Below are 19,673 nucleotides of genomic sequence, written 5' to 3'. Positions count from 1 at the left end.
TCTAGGCTTATACTCGGGTCGGTTTATACTCGAGTATATTACAAAAGTTCATAATGCTCAAGGGCAGACTCAGAATAAAGTAATTCATGCAAAGCAGGATGTATAGCAAAACTTAGCTGTAGCTCTGTTCATGTTTCATAGCTGATGTTTTTTCAGTGCCAGATGATTACCAATAGAAGGATCTTTTATTCAGATTTATCAGATAACTCAAATCTTTCAGCACTTGCTATACACTTTAGTTTTCTACAGTCGTCCAGTGAATGCAGTTTGTATGTTGATAGCATTAGTGCTGATGACAGATAAAAATACCTGAATTCTCAAACACTTGTTAGGACCTGTTAGAACTTGTCAATGACCATACAATAAACTCTGTCAGATTGGGAAACCTCATATAAAGGGGTCAAAAAGTGCTTAATCTCTTATTAACTCTGTGATAGGCTGATCATATTGACATACTTAAAGTGTAGTTATAATTAAACATGTATTATTACAGAATTTTTTTTTGTCTTCAAAACTTAGTCAACTTGGACAAATGTATTATTTACCATAGCCCCGCAAACCCATGGTGCCCAATGACTACAATAGGCTACAATAGACAGCTACAACGGTTATCAAAAGTGTCTGCAAGTAAGATTTATTGTTAATCCTGGTTCTTATGACTACGCAACATTTTTAAAGTCCCATTGTCTAAAAAAATTTTGACTGGGGTTACAATTATAAAATATACAGTTCCGACTTACAAACAAATTCATCTTAAGAACAAACCTGCAGAATCTTGTACGTAACCCAGGGACTGCCTGTATATTACTATATTAGATTGTAAAAGAGCAATTTATATTTTCTATATTTTTTAACCGATCTTGTAAGATAAAGAGGCCTCTACCCCCTCTCATCAGCCTCTCGTTTCTGCTAAACTGAGGTCTGCATTTTATATGAGATGAGATTATATCAGATTTCTAATACTCTAATAGTAATATTCCAGCAGTTTTCAGAAGTACACTGTACTGATATCTTCTCCATATTTCCTGTGCCTTTGTCTGTATGTTCCTCACTACCCAGATGTACAGTATATTGGCTATTTTGGGTGCATTGTTATGTTATTGGTTATTGTGGGGACATGGTAACTATATTGGCTATTGAGTGGGCATTGAAGCTATGTTGGCGAATGTGGAGAACCTGTAATTATATTGCCTGTTATATAGGCTACTGTGGGGGCTTTGTGAGGATATTCACTACAGTGAAAGTACTGTTACTTTATTGGCTACTATGGGAACTATGTTACTATATTGGCTACTGTGGGGCATAATAGTGATTTCTTAATGAGCAAGAGAACAGTATTAAGTTTGTGATAATAAAGTGGAGAAGATGATTATGAAGTGAGGAACAAAATATTTTTGTGCTGGTAAATCTTCAGAGATGAGTTGTGGCTGGAAGAAGCTGACATGGCATCCAGGTAGAAGAAGAACACAAAAAAGGACACCAATTGTAGACATCCTCTGTTAGTCACCAGACTAAACAGTAAGCCTTTGAGTATTACCCATGAGCTAACAATTCTTCAGCCTCTCCATTGTACTATGACTCTTGTTTTCTTTTTGTATAAGTTACATAGAGAAAGTTTTACACTGTTTCAGGTTTATCATCCAGCATCAGACGCTGTGATAAATGTGGTGCAGAAGAAGGATCTCTATTTCTGTTCTGTTCATTTATCTAAAAGTAAGCTTGGCTTCAGTCCTGTATTTCTGTAGTAGGCTGTTTGGTTCTAGTACCAAATCTGTTTAATAATCATACAAAACTTTCCAAATTTCCAAACTTTTGGCCCCCAAATTTTAAGTGGCTTTCTTGAATTATTGTATAAAAAGTAGTGGACACTAATAAGAGTTGTTTGTATAAATGTTAAAAGTATATGCATTAATATCTTATAATAAAATACATCTATGTTCAATGCATTAATTGCATGAAATATTTCTCAAAAATATACAGGATGCAAAATCTTAATATTAAAATCCAGGAAGACCACATTTTTTTTAATATTATTTTTTTAAAATATAATATTAAGATTTAGCATTGTGTGTTTTTTTAAATATGTTTTTTTGAGAAATATGGCATATAATTAATGTATTGAACGTAGATGTATTTTATTATATGCATAATTTAATGCATATGCATTTTATTAAATTTAAACTTATTTATTATTGAAGAAAACAAATATCTTTACAAACCACTCTAATGAGTGTCCACAACTTTTTAATACAAAAAAATTTCATTTTTGATTAGGGTTTATGTGGTAGTACATGACATTGGGTAGGAATAAGGAGTGCAACTATATCCCTCGAGTTTGTTTTCTTGAATTAACCTGAACTTTTGATTTATATATGAAATAAAAAGCAACAAAACTTTAATGGTTTTCCTGCATTCATCTTCTTTTGACTTTATCAAAATTTAGGCTCTGGACCTAAAAATGCAAATCTGAGCCCTTTTGTCAAACATATTACCTACCATTACACTGCTTTTCCTTCTACTTCATCACGTTCTACGGCCGTTCCTTGTTTTACCCTCTTTTAATGTGGGAGCACCTCTTGTAAAATGTTTTCCATATTTGCAGTACTTCCTGTTAGCACTGTTATATGCTTGGAACCAGGTTACCATTGCACCTTATAGTTTCCAATTAAGTCACCACTGTCACCCAGACTCCATTGTGGTTTATTGTGGCATTTATACCCCTGAGGACTTAATGGTCTTAGTACTCTCCAAGAAACGCGTCAGGATGCCAAAATTGTTTTTGTGATAGGGCTACTAGCCTCTCATAGGGATAGTGCTGTTACTGCCCGTGTAAGGGTGGGAGTCACTGGGGTTGTCAGGTGAGTGTTGTCAGTTGAAGGTACAATAGGGACCATATCCTGTGATAATGCACCATCCTGCAACCGTTTCATTAATCTGGCTCCGATCCGCTCACTGAACCACGTGTAACTGGTTATTGACTGCACCTCATTTTCTTTTAATACTGCACACCCCTTTCCCCCACATGGCCACTCCCCTTTTTTAGTTGTAGTAGTAAAAGTGTCTAAAACTATTTAATAGACAGGTCTGCCACAAACAGATAAATCTACAACATTGCCTATACTTTATTAAATACCTAATTCAAGTTTTTTTTTTTTATTACAATGTATATTGCACGATTAAACATAAAATGGTTATGAAGTTAGACACCGCTTTTAACCTACCTTATAATTTCTCCATATGTGTGAGACTTAAGTGAAGTATTTTCAAATTGTTGAACATAATGGGGCACATTTACTTACCTGTCCAACAAAGTTCACCGAAAGTGCATTGTCCGACGATCATGCACTCATGCACTCTGCCGTGATTCTCTAAGATCGTGTACCCGATATCCCGCACATGTCGCTTCCCCGCTCAGGTCCGATGGAGTTCACCTTCTTGTTACTGGTGCATTGGTAAGTGCATTGGATTGCGACACAATTTGAAAGTTAAATCTCGCGCTCAGTCCAAATCAGTCGGATCATCCGACGGCACACCCCCCCCCTCCATTTGCGAGCCAGCGCAGCTGCGACATAAACTGATCTCGTGCTAAACAATCCCAGCCCAGGCCCCTGTTAAAAACCTGTCACAGCCATGCAAACCCCAAAAACGGGGAACAGTCCGACGAAAGTGTGATCTGCGACCCTTAGTAAATGAGCCCCAATCTCTTCAAAGGACCATTCACTTGTTTGTATTCTATTTGACTTGTTTCTATTCTCATTTTGACCATAAAGAATAAAAGACAATTAATAAATTATACTCCAAAATGGTTTCAGTATAAATGTAACATTTGTAATACCTAAAAATCTCTGCATACTGCTACTATGACTTAAAACTTAAAAAAACTCTCCTGGTATGGGACATAGATCAGTGATCACTTGGGGTACAAAACCAGCACCCCCTCCCCCCACTGTTGAGCTGTTTTGTACTACAAATAGAGGCAGAAAGAAACAGCTCTGATCATAGTGTAGCGTAGTGGATGTCATTGCTGACTCATTTCAATGGGAGAGGCATCTGCAGGAAGCCACAACAGCTGTTACACTATTGATGGAACTTATCACTGCCAGCTCCATACGTTGCATGAAAAACTGGGGGTTCCGGGTGAGAATACATATTAATAATATATTCTATGGATAGATCAGTGATAGATTTAGCTTGGAATTCTCTTTTAAAGCTTAAAGTAGTCAAGTTGTTAAGGGGTTAAAGCACTGTCCTTTTTTAATAATGTAAGTTGGTGTTTTAATCTTATTTATCGATTTATTCAAGTAAGCCAACAAAACTATGAAATAATTACTGGGGGTGCACATCCCAGGGGAAAGGACTCCTTTATATAATAGCTTTAAACTTAGGCAGCACTGAAATATAGCAATATAAAGTGATAGCAATATAAACATACAGAGGCCTCCTTGTGCACAGACCTGCGGAGAAGGGCTCTGTGAGCCAAAACGTCACACCTGGGGTCAGAGATGCAGCATCCATTGGGCGAGTTGAGCCTCTTGCCTCAGGCAGTGCCACCTCCATCAAAATTAGGGGGGGGGGGGGTAGCATTAAGGGCGCAGTAACCTGCTATAAAGAAGGACATGACACCTAAAAATAGTGGTTCTTTACACTGCATGGAGAACGCAGTAACTTAACTAGATATATTCCCTATGGAGGGGGTGGCGTTCTATAGTTTACCTCAGGCAGCAAAGATTTTATATTCATGGGGAGAAGAAACCTATTTGTGGAAGGCTCTGTTAGCTAAAACTTTGTTCTTTGAGTGAATACAGTAGCCCTATTTCACTGTATATTGTCATTTTTGACTGTTATCTATAAAAGTCATCTATCTGTCTATCAAAAGAATGGAGAGCAGCAATGAAGCAAAAAAGAGCAGCACGGACCCGACAGAATGAGACAGGGTGCTAACCTTGTAACTTTTTTAAGTACCGGAAGAAAAAAAAAGGCAGTCTTTTTCTTTCTTTTTTTTGTCGACCAAGCATCTATCTATCACATACCGTATGTAGTTATCAACCATATATAAATATAAAGTTCACCAGTAAAGGGTTAATTAATTTAATTATCTCACTTTTTGTGCAAATTAATGCCAAGTGTCTAAATCTGTAATCTTTCAAAACCAAAACTGAGCATAAATCTTTGTGCCTCACAAATAACATAAACCCCTAAGGGCTGCACCTAATGTGTACACGGCCAAAAGATAATTGCAGAGCGTAGTGTACCCTACTCTGATGGGAAGCAAGCATAGACACATATGATTACTATTGTCAGCCTGTTTATAATTATTTAAAGGGAACCTATCATCAGGGTTTACCCCACTAAACTACTAGTCGCAGGTGGGGAAAGAAATGTCCTTTCTAGAATACAATCTTTTATGTGAAATCAAGTCAAAGATCATTCTATGTACCTCATTTTCATATGAGATGAGTCAAGTTTAGTGGTCGCAAGGGGAGTGTCACTTGAGAAATCCCTATTTATGATTCTATAGTACCTACAAACATTATTTGTATCCACGAGATAGGGCCGAACTTGCAGATCAGTGGGGGTCTCAGTGACCCTGTGGGACCCCATCAGATCCCTCGTTTTTGTGATCTGTGGGGGTCTCAGCACTGAGACCCCCACTGATCAGCAAGTTAGACCCGATCCCGTGGATAGAGCTCACAAAGTGCAATACAGATATATTGGGGGTCATTTACTAAGGGCCCGAATCGCTCTTTTTTGACGGGTTTCCCAGAATTACCAGTTTGCGTTGAACATTCTTACTTTTAGACAGCTTGATAAATCTGTCCCAGTGTTCTTCCCAAAGCTGCGCAAGGTAGAAGATCTTGCACCTGCGCTAGATTTCCAGACAACCAGTTGACATCACTGGCTGTGTGGCCACAGCGAGCGGCGGGAAGGGTGCATAACAATGCAGCGGAGATTGTGAATGAATTAGGTAGCGGAGGAACCAGGATGCGTTCGGGTGACAGGAGCCTGAGGGTCTCTGGCTCATTTGCATATTTTTGTAACCTTATTTTCTGGCTATGATGGAGGCTCTGGAGGAAGCTAAAAACAGGTTACTGGTGGAAGATGTCCACATATACATGTGGTAACTTACATCTTACGTGTAGAGGCCAGAAACTACCTTCTGTTCATTTTCCTTAAAGGGGTTAGGCACTTTACTTCATGTTTTTTGTGATGTGTGTGTGTAAATGGAGGTGGGTGGGCAGAATATTAGGTAATTTACCAATATCCAGTACATCTAAAGCTTGGTACTGCTTTCTTGTATAGATGTATATTGGTAATTTTCCTAATATTTTGCCCCCCACTTATACAAACATTACAAAAAAAAGAAATTAGATAAAGTGGTCAACCCCTTTACATTTTTTTTCTATTTCCCGCTATATAAAACATAACGTAAATTTTAAGAGGACTTGTCAGGCTAATAAAAATCTCTAGCAGCACTTACTAAAGTAAGCAGCTCCTTAGCCCTCCCCCAGTTATAACATTCTTAAATCTCTAGCTTTATTAGTTGCCATCCAATCTTCGGACCTAGCTTAATGCGGTTCAGCTTATTCATGAGGGGGCCGTCCGAGGAGGTGGTGACTGTAGCACCGAGCCTTGCAGTCACCTCCAGCATCGGGGGAAAAGCTGAAGAGTGGGTAGCGCTTTCAATCGCCTCCTCATGAATAAGCCGGACCGCTGTAAGCTAAATATGACGATCGGACCGATACCTAGTGGATTGTTTGCTAGTTTATTGGTAGGTTCTGATAAAGCTAGAGATTTAACACTGAGGGCTAGGGAGTAAGTGCTCCTAGAGGGTTTTATTCACCTGACAGGTCCTCTTAAAAGGCCAGAGAACCTTGTGAGCCACTGCTTGTCCTAACCTTGAGTGAAAGATATCTTTTGTTTAGTAAATTATGAGAACATTTTAGTAAACATGAACCAATTGTGACCTTACTACTAAAAATCTGTTTAGATCCCTCCAATGCGGTGCCTTGTTATTTTCTCAATTTGCTTCTAAAGGATTAAGGAAACAGATATTTACTGCTGTAAATGTTGACAGGTAATAGGTAGGTGTGTATGTTACTTACTTATATCTTATTTCCTTTAGAAGGAAATTGTATATACTTTCTACAATGAGAGGAGCCAGGAAATCAGTGGCCTGTGACCACAAAATAATATAGTCTTATAATTGACAAGAAAACGGATTTGAAGTTCATTCACCTGAAATATACAATAAACTTTCAAGTGTTAGTTAGTTTGTCTTTTCATTTCTTTATAGAACAGGAAGTCATACAGTTTTCTGATGCTCTTACTTTAACAGGATAATCTGATGACAGATTAGCTTGAAATGCTGCTTAAGAGCGTGGTGAACTGATCTGTCATAGTGATGAAACATTCACTGAATTAGGCCAGGGGCACATGTAGCACAATCGCCGGCAGAAAACCCATTATCAGTATGTGGAGTCTCACAGCGCAGCTCAACCTTGGCAGTGCAAAGTCTGAACCCAGCTGACCTTTCGCAGCAAATCACGGATGAAAGGTACGGCAGAAGCCAGATATTTTTGGAATAGCTTTGGGATGTCCTCTGCGGTCCCATTTAAAATCCATCATGATAAATTAGGGACTCTTAGGAATTCACACGAACGTATGCCCACCCGGCTACGTCCAGTGCTGACGGGTTCCTGCCTGTGTTAATGGAGCCCCTCCCTGCTGCAGCTTCACAGGCTGCTATGTAAAGAGTACTGCCTGTATAAAAATTAAATAAGCTTTAAAAACTTTCGGCTGAAAAGGTAACAAAAAGTAAGCCCCATGCTGTACAAAACAGAAGTAGGAGTATTTGACCTAAAGTTCACCAAGAAAGTGGGCAGACACACCTCCTTTTTCTTGTTTAATATAGCGCGCTTCCTCTACACTCTGGGGCACATTAACTAAGACAGAAACCTCACTAAAAGTGCTCGGCCCGTGTATAACGCTCAGTGAGACAGACGCAACACAAATTTCTATACTGAAAGGGGCGTTCCGGTACACAGTCTGACCGTGCGCCACATTTATCATGCAGTGTCCAACAGAATTGTGTCTCATGCTCTATGTTAAAAGTGCACTAAAGAAAGTATCAATGGTGACATACTCTAACTCTATTCGGACCGCCCGCTGACTTTAGACATCAGCGGGCACAGGTCCGGAGACTGCAGCAGCTTTGGCTAGCCGCGGGAGCTGGACCCGGTCTCCGGGTGTCAGAGACACCCAGAGACACTAGGAAGAAGGGAGATGTGGTTCGTTATAAAGTAAAAACACACACACAAAACTGCCTCTGGTAATAAATATTCCTAAAATTACAATGACATTTCCCCATAGTATAAAAAAAAAAATACCTGCTACACTACAAAAAACCATAGTTGCCCTGTTTGCCCGAGGCTATACATATTATATATCAGAATAACCAAAATAAAATTAGGAATTCATTAATAATATTTTTCAAGAATATTAAAAAATAATATGTTTCAATAATATTTTTTTGCTATACGTAGTCTCCCCAGGGCTTCCTTCCTTATTTATTCAAAATTAAGTTTTTGCTAGAATCTGTAAAACCTTTAAAGAGAACCTGTCACCAGGTTTCAACCCTCTAAACTTCTAGTCCACTCAGGAAGGGGAAGAAATGTCCTTTCTAAATTCTCATTTCTATATGAAATCTTCCCTGTATTAACTAACTATATTAGTACTGATCAAATTTTAAAAGAGGATGGTCATTTATTCCTTAAACAACCCAGTAGAGCAGTGTTGGCGAACCTATGGCACGGTTGCCAGAGGTGGCACTCTGGCTGTTGCCCCAGCACAGAGCTTGAGGGATCCTCCTGCAGACCCAGGTAGCCCAGGACGTGAACCACTCTGGGTCTATCTGGGACTGCAGGAAGAGAAGGTGTGGACAGGGTCAGATTATCATTGGAGCCATTAAAGCTCCTGCTCTTGCCCGCACAATTCTTCCTGTTCATTGGGTTGTCAAGGGAAGTTCCAATGGCAATCTGAATTTTCCAACCTTTTGTTAACGATATTGGTGTCCTCCGGACCGTTGAAAGCTGTATATAGCTGTACAGCACGGAGCAAGAAGATTTTAATAATTTAATGCTAGAATTGCTGTGTTGGCACTTTAAAATTAATAAGTGGGTCTGGTTTGCATTTTGGGCACTCGGTCTCTAAAAGGTTCGCCATCACTGCAGTAGAGCATGTTTGACACCCAAAAAAATTATACAGGACAAAAAATTGAGAAAAATACCTACAGGCAATGTGCAATGTTTGAAATTGAATGGCACACAAAAATAATAGCGACCTAAAGACTGGAAACCATCCGAATGACTAACTATCTAGTACTAATCACAGACTAAACACTAAATGTCTTGTTTGCTTGTTTGTGTAAAAGTCACACATTTCTGTAAGTTAGCCAACATTTTCTCAATCCATTTAAATGTTTTATGAACAGAGCAGCGTCACAACTAAAAACACTACCTTTGGCCTTCAAAGTCTTGTGCTTACATGTAAACTAGGGCGCTGTGAGAGGTTGGTTTACTGCACAGCAGAGCTTGACCTCGCCAGGACCTCTATTGTAGTCATCTGAAATGGTAATATATTGTCCTAAGCAGTAAAATGTGTTCCTATTGCCGTGTTTTCTTGTACTTTGTGAGCAAGGTGAGAGATGTCATGCTTCCAGTTTTCCGAGGATAGACACAGTATACATTGAGACTTTAGTGCGTTGACCACCTAATTACACCGAATGTGGACATCTTGGACCGGGATTTTTAAAGAACATGAGAAGTATGTATAATATATATGGTGGAACGGAAAATATTTTAAAAATAATTTTTTCTGCATGAAGGAGTAATCTTCATCTGTAAACATTTTTCGACTATCTTTATCTTGCCAGGAAGTTCTTAACCCTGTAACGACCAGGCCCTTTTTGGTTTTTGCACAACCCACAACCCACCTTCAAAAATCCATAACAAGCTGTATAAGGGCTTATTTTCTCATCAGCGCCCGCTTGCACGCAACAGAAATCGGGGGGTGTGCCATCGGACAACCCAAAAGATTTGGACAACGTGCGGTATTTAACATTTAGAATTATGTCGCAAGACACACACTTACATGCACTGGGAAGAAAAAGGTAAACTCTGGTGGACCCGAATCGCCGTCGGACAACGCACCACGGGATCGTGACAGGACCGGGTAAGTAAATCTGCCCCATTATGTGAAACAAGACAGCCTCGGATGTCATAGCAACAGGGGAGCAACTATCACGGGGAGCAACTATCTGATCCAAGATGGGGCACCCACGTGCCGCCGGCTCTTTAATGCTAGCACCGATCAGGAGTGTTACCGGTAAGTGTTTGCTAAATATGCAGCAAACACTTACTGGCTATGGAGAGAGCTAAGCCTGTGAGCCGTCTCCAACCAGCTGCAGCTGGTGCCTGACGAAGCAGTAGTTAGTATTCAGAGGGGCACAGGTGAGCTCCCGCGACACGGGTGTGTCAAGATTAGCGACACACAGCGCTGGGATCCAGGTGAAGAAGAGCAGGGGTGAGTATTAATAGGGTTTTTTTTAGGTTTTCAAAGTGGTTGATTTCCTTTAAATTTGGGGCAAGTAGTGTAAAACTCTAAAATGTTGCAAAATCTCTGTGTACATAAGCCAAAAAGTCACAAAGCCATACTGAATTTTGCCATTTGCTGATACCAGGAATCTGGCTTTCAGGATAGATAACTCCAACCTCCCTGTGTGTTTTCCTTTAAAATAAGGGCATAAAGGGCAGCTGGATTTGCTGATTTAAAAAAAAAACCTGTTAATAGTGTTGATCTAAAAAATAACTCTCAATTATCACACACCTCATAGAATCTTTTCCAGAGATAAAAGAAACAATACCATTTGTGTTGTAGCTTCCTGTTTTATCTAAGGTCACGAATGATTGAATTCTCTGGAACATCGTGACATCATGGTTCCACTACTAAGTTGTTCTCTTTCTCTGTACAATGGTTGTCTGTTCTCTTGTGACATTTTTTGTCAGTCAATTTTTGAAGGGCAGATGTTTGATCAACTAACAATAAACTGGGTTCTCGTAGGACGCCGTGTCGAACACGTCCAGCAGGGTACTCGAGGAATCTCCGGTGAGCCTACAATCAAGCCTTATACTGGACCCTAGAGATACATCAATGACATCCATATTTGTAGGCCACTAAGTCATTTTTCCTGAGGGATAATGAAGAATGGACCCCCACAATTATTTTGTTCTGGTCATCCCAAGGAATCCGAGTCTTACACAATGTTGTACTATACAGGACATTCAGCAGTGGGTTTTTCAACTTTTGCATTGCAATATTTAAAAGCCATGTTTAATGGAAATCTACCATCAAAATAAAGCATGATAAACCAGCACTGCAACTGTGGTAATCTTCTTATATTTGTTATCCATGGCCTCCTTTCTTCTAAAATCAACTTTTAAAATTATACTAATGAACTTAAGGGGTGCCTATGATCTATGAGTAAGTATCACTGGTTTATCATGATAGATTTTGATGGTAAATTTCTCTAGATTCATTTTATACAGCTGTCTGTAATATCGGCACAAACCTTGGCCACATGTAACACTGTTTTTAGAAGAAAGCAAACCCTTAAAGCACTTCAGGACCCACTTATGGCCTTCATGACACGGACACTTTTTATTTTTTTTACATTAAATTCTAAAAGCCATAACCTTTTTATTTCTCCATGTATGTTGTTAGCTGAGGGCTTCTTTTTGCAAAACAAGTTTAAATTTTTGATGGTGTCCATTTGCGCTGTTAACCAAACTGCAAAATTAACATGTTATCTTTATTCTGCAAGTTATTCAGAAGATTTTGCTTGTTTTGCTTGTGTTATACAATAAAAACGCTATTTTTCCACTGACAGGGCTAGATGAGAACTTTTTTTTGCATCATGACTTGCAACTTTCCTTGCTACCATATGGGGATTTATGCAACTTTTTGTACCTTTTTTTTAAACCATGTGACAAAAACACACAATTTTTACACAATTTGTTGGGGATTATTTTTATGGCACTCACTAAACGGGTTAAATAATAGATTATATTTATAGATCTGGGCGTTAAGAATGCACTTATATCAGTGTGTATTAGGTCCTGCTACTGGGAAGGCATCGGCCCCCTACCATCATGGTGCGGGGGGGAGCCGATATAGTGGATAGCTGTCAGAGCATCTGCCCGTGGCGTCTACGGGGTTAAATAGCCACAATTCATTAGTGTACCGATGGAGCCCAGCTGTCACTATTTGCCGGGATGCTGCTTCGTTTGCCCGGCCCGTGGGATCTCCTGGTTGTTACAGTACATCCTGTGGCTTTAAAGCTCTGCTCACCAGGATATACTATAACATCCAGGTGCGGGAAGAGGGTAAATAAGCCATAGACTTAGCCATTTCTTTCACCTACCAATGCCACATACATTTATTTATTGGTATTGATTGCCGCAATCAGATTTGCAATTTTACTTGTGGTTCAAAAGGTATATACACAAAAACAACAACTGGGAACATTACACATCTATTCAACATGTGCTAAGATCTGGATACAATAGTTATTTACCTTCATGAGAATCTACGGAGAACTTTTGAACCCAATGGGGGTCATTTACTAAGGTTCCGAATCGCTATTTTTTGTCGGGTTTCCCGAATAATACCAATTTGCGCAGTTTTTCCCTGAATTGCCTCGGGTTTTTGCGCACGTGATCGGATTGTGGCGCCGGCATGCATGCAATGGAAATGGGGGTGGGGCGTGGCTGTCGGAAAACCCGAAGTATTCCGAAAAACCGCGGAATTTAAAAAAAAAAATGTGTCGCTTGACACACGCTTACCTGCACCAGAATTAGGATAGTGAACTCTGCCGAACTCCGGCGGGCCTCAGCGCAGCAGCGACACCTGGTGGACATCGGGCGCACTACCTTAGTGAATCGCCGGAAGACCCGAATCCTCGACGGAGAACGCACCGCTGGATCGCGACAGGACCAGGTAAGTAAATGTGCCCCAATATGTTTTGCAAATCTGATTTCGGCAATACATTTTTTAGGCAATTCTGGTTTAATCCCCTTCCCATTGGTAAAATATTCCCCTTGATCCAATATGGCAGCTATTATGATTTTGACCATGTTCTGGACATAGGCTAAAATATATGCTCCCTAATTACTAATTACCTGCTGAATATTTAAATGTCCTTTTCCCATTTCGTTTCTCAGATAAAAGAGTATTTTTTGACTCAGCATGTAGTATGTGCAAATCTGGCATCTGATAATCTGGGCAAATCAAAGGACTTTTTATTTTACTGACGTATTTTAAAAACGTACAAAAAGTTTTTCTACATTCAGCCCCCCTTTATTAAAAAATGACACATGAATTAGTCATAAAACAGTCAGCATTGGAAAAGGCATGGGGGACACGTGACACACATGACATTTATGTTGCACATGGAACAGCTATTACTGTTAATATTTAGATAGCTGTTGTGCTTTTGTTTGATACCCTTTTAATGGTCTGTAAAGGAGCAATTGTTGAAATATTGGGCTTGTATGATTCAGAAGTCCATTTATAAGAAGTACAGTACAGTATGTGGTATGTATTGTTTAGTAGATCTCTTTAAATAGGTCAGAGGAGGAACAATTTGCTTACTTGCGTCATATGTTCAGGGACAGAATGACAAATAGCCTGGCTAAAAATAAGATAAAACTCATTCCTGTCATTTTTTTTTTTACCTGGGATGTGCACCAAATGGAAGGAAAGCATGGACATGAGAGATGAGTAACATGTCAATCTGGCTGTTTATGGTTTTTGATATACCGTAGTATAACAGATTAGACTTAATAGAACTAAAGTAGTGTAAGGGTGCTATTACACCTTTGTATTAGTAGATGAAGGTGTCATCGCCCTCAATTTACCACTAAGTGCCAGGCTGCACCTGGACTCGCCACTTGAAACACATGGAAGTCTAGCTGCAGTTCTGAATTTTTTTTTTTACTTTAAAAAGTACTTTTTGAAGTATGTTTGGTTTTTTTTTTAAATTCCCAGTAAGGAACATGTGTTAAGTCTGTACCGCAATATGTTGGGGGCATTTAGTATGCCTTCTTCATCAGTCCTCTTGAAGACAAAGCATATGATAAACCCTCTCCCTGCCAGTTTTTATGTTTTTGGGCAGGAGTGGGGCTGGCAGGAAGCAGACTGGAAGCTTGACTCATTTACTATAGTCTCTTCCAGAAAAATGATGGAAATTATGGGGGATATTTATCCGGGATTCCACGCCCTGAAATAATTGCAAATTCTAACTTGTATCTAGCACTTGCGATTATTTTCCACAATTCGCCACCTTCATGCCTGATGGCATGGATGGGGATAAAGGGGGCGCGGACGGCAGGGAGCGGGATGGCGCGGGGCTTTCCTACCTGCACACACCTACACACTCACTGCGGCCAGCAACAAGTGCTGGTGTATGATAAATAACCCCCTATATCTGAAATGTCCTTTCGGTCAGACCTGGTCTAAACAGCTCCGACCTGGCAGAGATCTCTTCTGGATCTACTAAGAGGAGAGAGCCGTTCACTGGGAGTGTGTGTGTGTGTGGGGGGATTTGAGACGGGTGTTCAAAATGTCATTCTTCATAAATTCCTTTTATGTCTGTTACGGTTATTCTGATTGGGTCTGATAGATGTAGGGTAATCCGAGAGAGATCCTCTTAATAACTCTTAAATAGTATTAGTAATTGTGCCTTGTAGTGGACAACTGTATATTTCATGCAGTATGGGTCATGGTATAAGATTATATTACAGGGTTTCAAATGAAGAGATATTTTAGAAACTTTTATTCTCCCAACTTTCTTGAAATGTCTTTGGGGGTTATTCTTCCATTCAAGCATAATTTTATACACACATAATAATGTATGGTGAGTATAATGGTAAGTTGAAGTGCCCAGATCTTAACCTATCAAACATTTTCAGGATGAATGTAAAAGGCCAATTAAAATCTAGACTTTCTCATCCGTCATGAGTCCCAGACCTCCCAACTGCACTTATGAATGGGCTTATTCTGTATACTCACAACACATTCCAGAGGAATGAATGCTGTTAGTTATAGTCATAAAATGGGTCTAAAGAAGACATTTGGTTGGCAATAAATTCTTTGTTTGTGTTCATAACTTTTGTCTATGACATTTGGACATACACTTCTTGAAAGGAGGTTATGCAGTAAGCCCTTGCCTTAATATACAGGTTTCCTTTTGTCCCATGTGTCTGTGGTCTTTACCACTTCTGCTTTAACCATTTTCACACATAGAGTTCCTCTATACTACTGTTGACAGGGTTCACTCCTCCTCCCGCTTTCAGGGGGGAATGGAGGAAAAAGGGGTCATATCCGACTGTATGCTCCTATAGTGAGATACATAGTGGGAGCTCTCCCTTGTAAAGGTCAGAAATCCTCACGATTTTTCCCTACAATGTAGGGTAAAAAACCTGATGTGCACCTAGCCTTAGTTACTACCACTCATACACTATAACTAAAATTTTTCTCTGTACACAGCATAAATAATCCTGCATAAATAATCCCGATACACCTCTGCAACGGCCTCAAACGTGAGAATGTAAGTCGTTAAAAACTACTTATTTCTTGAAGACATATCGGTGTGTCGGTCATTACTTTAAGCTACATGCAGCAAGTACAGTACAGCTTTTAATACAGGTTTTTAGGCCCCAAAACTATTAATGAATTATCCATAGCATCGGTCACTAATAGGTGACCAGAAGGGTTGCAATATGTTTCACCTTCAACCAGTCCGCTGTTTTACAGTGTGGACCAAGATAGAAGAAGAAACTGTCTGAAATCAGATGATTGTAACAATCCACCTCCCAACATCCTTTGCAAATGAAGGGAAAACCAGCTATACATTTATCCTATAGGTAAAATATTGTCTTTTATGGCAGCTCACCTTATAAATAGTAAGCAAAGTAATATGTGGATGGCTTGATCTGCTCTGCGAAGTCCAGATGCCTAAAATCACACACATTTTTATTTATTATGTTGTCATTTTTAGTTTTTTATCCAATTTTTCTTGTAACCCTTTTACATCCAGAAAATTTTATAGTTCATAATTACCCGTATATACTTGAGTATAAGCAGAGACCCCTAATTTTACCACCAAAAACTGGGAAAAACTATTGACTTGAGTATAAGCCGTGGGTGGGAAATGCATTGGTCACAGCCCCCCCAGTATATAGCCAGCAAGCCCCCAGTAGTATATAGTCAGCCAGCTCCCAGTAGTATATAGCCAGCCTGCCCCCTAGTAGTATACAGCCAGCCCCTGTAGTATACAGACAGCCAGCCCCATGTAGTATACAGCCACCCCTAGTAGTATACAGCCAGCCCCATGTAGTATACAGCCATCCAGCCCCCAGTAGTATATAGCCAGCCAACCCCTAGTAGTATACAGCCAGCCAGCCCCCAGTAGTATACAGCCAGCCCCCATGTAGTATACAGCCAGCCCCTAGTAGTATACAGCCAGCCTGTCCCTAGTAGTATACAGCCAGCCAGCCCCTAGTAGTATACATCCACCAGCCCCCTGTAGTATACAGCCAGCCACCCCCTAGTAACATACAGCTAGCCAGTCCCTAGTAGTATACAACCAGCCAGCCCCCAGTAGTATACAGCCGGCCCCCAGTAGTATACAGCCAGCCAGCCCCCAGTAGTATATAACCAGCCCCCAGCAGTATACAGCCTGCCAGCCCCATGTAGTATACAGCCTGCCAGCCCCCTGCAGTATACAGCCAGCCCCAAGTAGTATACAGCCTGCCAGCCCCCAGTAGTATACAGCCAGCCCCTAGTAGTATACAGCCTCCCCCCCCCCGCACTTAAAAAAAAAACGTATATACTCACCCTCAGATGTCAGCGCGGCTCCCCGATGTCCCTGTCTTCTTTCTTCCCCATGGCTCTTCTTCTTTCTTCTGTCATGGACGAGGCCATGTTTTCTTCCAGCAGGCGCACACTATGACTCGGCCGCTGCTGACATCATAGTATGCGCCGGCCAGGAAGATAACATAGCCGCGTCCATGACAGAAGAAAGAAGAAGAGCCGCGTGGAAGAAAGAAGACGGGACACGCCGACATCGGGAAGCCGAGTGGAGCATCGGGCCGCCGGAGGTTGAGTATATAAGTTTATTTAATAAACTTATTAAATAGACTCGTTTATAAGCCGAGCACATTTTTTGTGCTGAAAAACGTGGCTTTTACATGAGTATATATGGTAATATTTGTCAGTCTATAAAGGAAAAGCCATGGAGCAGGGTGTCAGGATTTGGATCTGTGGATCCACTGGACCACCGCGGGAGGTGGTACTAGCCGACACCCGGGACCGGAATCTAAATGGCACCTGGTCTTGACCAGAGCCCGCCACAAATTGGGATGGACTTGCTGCGACAGGGTTCCACCAGGTCGTTTCACAGGTGCAACTAGCCTGTGGTGGCAGCCGTGGTCGAGGGACCTTAGCAGAAGACGGTCTTGTGGTCAAGTTCAGGCACAGGGTCAGGGCAGGTGGCAGAGATGCAAGGTCAAGTCCAATCCGGGGTCAGCAACGAGTGGTCCAGGCAGATGGGAGCGGGAACACAGGATTCAGGAACGCAGGAATATTCAGATATCGCAGGAGAGCTTTCTCTAAGGCATAGGAACAGAGATCCGGCAGGGCAGGAAGAGAGGTGCCGGATTATAGGGTGGAGGTGTTCAGCCAGCGCACCAATCAGCGGGCCCTTTAAATTTCCAACAGCCGGTGTTTCCGCCCTAGGAGGCGGAGACGCGCACGGCAGTCCGCTGGGGAGCCTGAGCCGGGACGGAGTGGGGGAGCACGGAGGAACATGGGTGCGCCCACGATCCAGGACATGGGATTCTTTTTTCCTCACCTTATTTCCCCTCATCATATGCACATATATGTATATTTATGGACATATATATATATGCAGGCAGTCCCCAGGTTACATACAAGATAGGGTCTGTAGGTTTGTTCTTAAGTTGAATTTGTATGTAAGTCAAAACTGTATATTTTATAATGGTAGATCCAGACAAAAAATTTTTTTTACACCAGTGACAATTGGAATTTCAAAATTTTTGCTGTAATGGGACCAAGGATTATCAATAAAACTTTATTACAGACACCTTACAGTTGATCATTGCAGTCTGGGACTATAGTAAAGCATCCAGAGAGCTTCACCAGAGGTCACAGTGGGCAGAGGGGTCCGTCTTTAACTATGGGTCGTCTGTAAGTCGGGTGTCCTTAAGTAGGGGACCGCCTGTATATGCATACCTTTGAATACAAAAAAACTCAAAACATACAAAAAAAATCAAGTTTTGTGCAGCCATCAAATGTAAGTAATATACATAAAGGACATATAAAACTTTGAATCCTAAACCATCATTTTTGTGTAACACTTGCATCTAGTAATCTTTTTTTTTAAAAAAAGGGAAGTAGATTGAGAGAGAGGGCATTGACGTCACTTGGGTTCATAAATAAGAACCGTTTCCTGTCAGTTGAACCACAGAGCTTTCTAAACTGGCAAATACTGTTACAAAAATCTAATTACGCTATGAAGCAAACCATAAGGGAGTATAATGTTATTAGGATTTCTAGCTGTACACAAAGTTTTATAAACCGCAGAAGCCATTTTTTTAAAATTTTCTTCTCTCTTATCAGTGCAGACAGCAGTTATATTTCTCACAGACATTTTGTTATGCTGAGAGTCAGCACATTTTTTGTGTTTGAACACATCTGTTAAAGTATATAAAATTGGGTCGATACAGAGAAACTTTTTTAGCCCAGGGCCATGCCTGTTAAAAACATATTTAATTAAAAATATTTAATATAGTATTTTTTATTAAAGAATCATTTTTAAAAAATTGTAAATTGTAGGTTTGTTTGACTAATATTAGATGAACATCCTAAAGTAAGACTGGGTTCACATCACTTTTTGTGCCATACGTTGTAAGGACACGTCGGGGGGATTCAGACGTGTCCTGACAACGTATGGCACAGATGTATCCCACTATATGCTTATACAGAGGGGTACATAGCCCAGGGACCCCTCCTGAATGCAGGGGGAAGGACAGGAGTGCTGTCACCGTTCTTATATGGACAGTGACATTACCAGGTCCTCTCTCCTGCTGAGCGATGTACCCCTCAGCGAGCCTAGAGGAGGGATACAATATTCTGCATCTGCTGCCCATAGGCTTCTGTTGCCTCCATTGAGCACATATGTTGCTCAGCAGGAGGGAGCAGGATGGAAAGACGTAGCTTCAACATATGCTTCATATACTGAAGTAAAGCTATGCCTCCGCCTGCCAGTATACATCAATGTATAGGCTCAGAGTATACATCGGGAGCTTTCCTGACTTATACACTGAACGTATACAAAAAACAAGATGTAAACCCAGCCTAAGTGTTTGGAAACTCTGTATTGTCACTATAGGCATAACAAAGAATGACACTGTACCTATTGTTATGTATATGCATGTTGTGTGTACCATTTGTGTACATGGGTATGGAGTTTTTTTATTTTTTTTACAGGAGTAAAAGCCACAACATGATTTGTGGACTAGCATAATCCCCTTTTG

At 40.6% G+C, this 19,673-nt stretch overlaps 1 protein-coding gene across 2 annotated transcripts in view; it reads left to right on the top strand.

Annotated features, from left to right (window-relative positions):
• The window catches only part of DNAJC5B (DnaJ heat shock protein family (Hsp40) member C5 beta), a 107,460-nt gene that overhangs the window by 7,266 nt on the left and 80,521 nt on the right, over positions 1-19,673 (top strand). Inside the window, exon 1 of one of the 2 annotated variants that reach the window (XM_072151816.1) lies at positions 7,484-7,555. The exons of the other annotated variant lie outside the window; for it this stretch is intronic. The gene's annotated coding sequence lies outside the window, so the exon portion shown is untranslated. Of the gene's footprint in view, positions 1-7,483; positions 7,556-19,673 lie in introns of those variants that run through there. 2 annotated transcript variants of the gene reach the window in all.

This window comes from Engystomops pustulosus, chromosome 5 (assembly GCF_040894005.1).
Source record: "Engystomops pustulosus chromosome 5, aEngPut4.maternal, whole genome shotgun sequence".
Classification (NCBI taxonomy): Eukaryota; Metazoa; Chordata; class Amphibia; order Anura; family Leptodactylidae; genus Engystomops; species Engystomops pustulosus.
Note: the sequence above shows the minus strand (reverse complement) of the source record. Positions and strands in the feature narration are given on the sequence as shown.